The sequence below is a fragment of the Corvus brachyrhynchos genome, unplaced genomic scaffold, assembly GCF_000691975.1.
Source record: "Corvus brachyrhynchos isolate BGI_N302 unplaced genomic scaffold, ASM69197v1 scaffold433, whole genome shotgun sequence".
NCBI lineage: Eukaryota > Metazoa > Chordata > Aves > Passeriformes > Corvidae > Corvus > Corvus brachyrhynchos.
Genome location: NW_008236935.1, coordinates 472,426 through 477,021, shown reverse-complemented (window position 1 = coordinate 477,021; position 4,596 = coordinate 472,426).

The following is a 4,596-nucleotide window of genomic DNA, read 5'->3' as shown; positions in this document are numbered from 1 at the left end:
GTTCTCTAGTTAAGAGGGAGTACTAGCAACGAAAATATGTGGAGAGAGCTGAGGTCCTTGTAAAAGGTTAATAGAATATTAAAGGCCCTATTACAGCAGGTGTGAGAATACTTGAATCAGACGATGTCAGTGGTGACTGGGCGATGTTCATCACAGAGTGCTGAAGAATGAAACTTCTTGGAGGAATATCATAGTTTTCACCTGCTATCCTTCAGAGTGACTATGGGCAGGTGAATATGGATTTGGTGGAGTACTGGACTGAGACACAGGAAGTCTTTCCTAGAACAGACAGGTTTTTTTATATAGTTTATTGCTCCAGATGATAGCTGATGCAGAAAAGACTGAGCTTCCGGTTTGGAATTGATCTTGTATTTGATGTAGAAAGGACTGCAAATCTTCATTTATCTGTGGAAGTCAAAACTTCCATGTTGGTGTTACAGAAAGATCTGGAGAAGATGTGACCGTGCTAAATTCCCAATTACACAAATGCTTTTCAGGAGGGAATGTGGGGAAGTCAGTCAAACCTGCAAACTCTAAGCTCAGACTTGTTATCCTTCATAGCTCCAGAAATGAGAGTCCCTGCTGACATGAACGCTTCTAAAGACGGAGTTGCAAGAAGGCTTTGCAAGAGACTTTCCTTTAACTTTGAATTGAAGCTGCTAAAGATCATGTCAGAGGTCCTGTGCACTGAGGGTTAACACTGCCACTGGCCAAAGAAACACCACATTAGATGACAAAAGCAGCTGGGAGTCACCCCTGGTCCTTTCTGCACCTTCTTGCCCAGCAGTTCTAAGGCCGGAGGAGCTCAGCCAAGTCAGGTGCTCACTGCTACAACTAAGGCAAAACAAAACCCAGCAAGGGAAGACACACACAGGCCACAGCTTTATGATGAGAGGCATTTGATTCTGTTAATTCTGTTCGTCTTGTCTTGTAACGTTTATCTGCTTCACAAAATCCTTCCCAGTGCCTTCCACCTTACTACCTCCGGCCTTTGTTGTGCCTGCTGCCTTCCATCTCACACAAGCAACACAAAACACTCAGTTTTCAAATTCCGTGGTCTCTGGTGGTCCAGTTATAAAGCACCAAAACTGGAAAGAGTAGCAACACAGCAGGAAAACAAAGGAGCAAAACTACTGCTGACTAGCAGAAACACAGACCTTCTGGAACTGAATGCACGGGCTACGACAAGCTTTGGTTGATTGGGGGTTTTTTGGTGGTGGTGGCTTTGTTGTTGGTATTTTTCTTTCCCTGAGACACTTTTGGGATATCCCATCTGACTTTCTGTCTTCAGAGCTCATGGCCTAAACCCAACCCCATGCTGCCTGCTTGATCCATGTGCCTTTGGGTTCTGCCTGTCCAGTGGACAGGGAGACCACCTCTCCTGTCACACAATGTTTTGTGCAGCACTGATATTCTTGGATTTCTGCTGTACCCACCACTGTAAAATAAATCATTACACCCACAAAGGCACAACATTCCCATCCAAGCATGAAGATAATATGATTAAAATACATCCTGATGTAACATTTTTCTTTCCAGTTTCCACTCAGTTGTTAACTGGCAATAATTAAACTTAATTTCCCCAAGCCAAATCAGTTTTGCCCATGACAGTAATTGGTAAAGGATCTCTCTGTCCTCATCTCAACCCACAACCTTTTCTGTTAAACTTCCTACCCCCTTCTCCCCAATCTTGTTGATGGACTGGAAGTGATGGAGCAACTTGTAGAGCACCTGACAGGCAAGACCAACTCACTGCTGTCCTGCATGGTGTACCTGTGTCTCTGAGAAGGAGAGTGTGGTGATCCCAACTTCCTGCCCACTTTGTCACTGGGACTAGGGTGGATGTTAGGGAAGGCTCCATGACATCTGCAGGGGAGCTGAGGACTGATGCAGCTTTGTTCCCCTGTGCATGCGGAAGAAATCCAGCATTTAGGGAAGGTCTAGACCTACTTAGGTCTTTCCCAGCCACCAGAACTAAAGCTGGAAGAGTTGGTCTTCACAGTTTTGGAAGACAGGACCTGACTTGAAACCTCCCCCACACTTGCGGTAAGTTGACATTTGGTCACCAGGCTTGGCAGGATTGCAAAACTTGTCACTCTGATGTAAATAAGCCCCACTGACAAAACCTGCATCAGAGTATATGCCTTAAGGCCATCTTCTCCGTTTTCTCAAGAATATTTTTCTGTTTTGTAAGTAGTAATAACCTCTCTCTGTGGCAGCTTCATCTTTCTTCTCTAGCCTTGTTAATGCAGTGAAATTACAACCAAGCATTAAGTCTGCAGATTATTGTTATGATAATGGCAAATTAGGTTTTCTGACTGTTATAAAAATACTAGAAATGACAGACTAAAAGTGCTCTCTATTATGGAAGATCAGCTATTTCAGTTTATATTATGAGAATATATGTAAGTATGATCAGAATATAGAAAACATTATAACACATATTTGTTTAGGGAGTAATGGCAAAATATTATATATTCCTCCAAACTCTTTTGCGTTGCCTGGCTTTTAGTCTTATAGCGTATGATTAGAAATGTCTGCCCCACCAGGTTTAAAGAAGAAAATATGCAGAGTAGCTAAAAAAAAAAGCACAAGAACTTTTGAATCTGACATATATTGAAATTTTGTTTGTTGCTTTGTAGTAAAGAATCCTGGGCTGGCACTGGCCATACATTTCTTGGCAAAAGCAATTTATTTCAGAGAAGACACTGCATAGGAATTGATGATTCAGCACAACACAAACTTCCAAGGAGAAAGCTGTGTAACTAACCAAAAAGAGGGCTGTTGAGGATATGCATGGGCACAAGAGCTTTCAGAATCCCCAAAAAATGACTAGGCCTAAACTCACAGGTTGTAAAGTTTATTCAAAGCTAGATTTAGATGTGCAGACATGAATAGTCATTAATTTTTCCCTGTCTGATTTCAAATGGTTACTTTTCTATGTACAGAGCAAGCTGTTAAAAGTCGGTAATCTCCATACTGCTTCCCTTCCCTCGACCAGGAGATCCAGGTTCAGAGTGTCTGCATGCTCATGCTGCTACATGTTGTCCTTTAGTGCAAAGGCCAGTCTGCCTCCTGCATCTGGAGATTGTCATGAAGAGCAGCAATGAATGACATTGACACCTGTTCAAAGTGCAGGCTGTTTAAAACACTTCCTGATGAAGGAATATGTCACCAGGAAAAAAACCCAGGCAGGTAATTCTGCAGTGGCCCAGGAAAGAAGGGCTCTCAGCACAGGAGGTTTTACAAAGTTTTTACTGCTCAGGGCTCTTTTCTCCTCACATAACACTCTTCATTACGTTTAAATAAATCATGTTTATTCTTCATCAGTATCTTTCAAGAGGAGGAGGGGGGGAAAGTGCTGCTTGTGAGACAGGGGTTTAAATGGTGCTTTAAATAAGGCATATGTATTCCCAGGAGGGGTGAGGTCGCTGGATAGTTTCAGTTGTCAGGCTTTGTGTAGGACTCAGCAGGAGCCAGGCAGGCCATGTCATGGAAAGAAGAAAGTGTGTGCACAGCATCTGTGGCTGTGAGAAAATCCTTGAGACTGCCAATCTAAGGATCTGGGTCTGCATCTTGCACAGGTAGTGTAAGCATGTGAGTTGGAAAATTTGTCCCACTGTGTCCAAAGTTTGGTACCAAGGACAAAAACATGAATGGCTTATCTCAGTCCACTCTTCACCCCCTTTTCTTTGCTCTCCCCATTTCACTGAACTGCTTTAACACAGGTAGCTAAGTACTCTTCAGCCCCTGAAAAAAGAAGAGCAGTCTCAAAGAAAAGTTGTTCCCAAATAAAATATTCAAGATCACTTTCTGGGTCTGTTGGACTGCAAGAGCTTCATGTTGAAAAGTCACTCCACATTATTACAAGTCCAGTTTCAGCCAAGTTTAAGTGACATGTCTTTTTCTCACTTGGTCAGAAAGAAATTGAGTTTCCTACTGAGAATGTTTTAGAAATACAGCTATTCCTATGTGCAGTCTGACCCAACATTTTAGAGGGGCTAAAGGAAAAAGAAGAAATGGTGAAGGTATTTTCTATACACTTTTCTTACACAGGGCTGTACAAAGTGCTCAAATCTTCACCTCATATCTGTATTTCAGCAATCATACCTGAAGTTTGGTTCAGGAACCAACTTTCAGGAAGCTGGGTTACTCCAAGGGGAGCAATCTACTCATGGTATGGCAGTAACCTCTGGAATTCAGTGTAGTTTGAGTTTTACGTCTGTGCTTTCAAATTAATGCCTGAGATAATGATTCTTGTTCTTTTAGTAAGTTGGGGTCAGCTGATTCAGTCAGTGAAAGGCAGGGAAGCCAGACTCGGTGGTCTCTTTCTGGTCCTTAATATTTACCTTTCAGCTAAACTGAAATTTAAGAAGTAGCATTTGAGGTGGAGGAAATTATCTAATGTTAATATGAATATGAAAGAATGCAGCTAATTTGACTTCTGACTGAACTCCTGTGGTTTAAAAAGGCAGTAGCGTCAGATGTAACAATGTGTTTAGACTCTTTGTGGGATAGAGGTCTTTTTCTATAAATTTCCTGCAACACTTGAGGGAGGAGCCCTGCTGGAACCAAGTTAGAAATATGCTGCTGCAG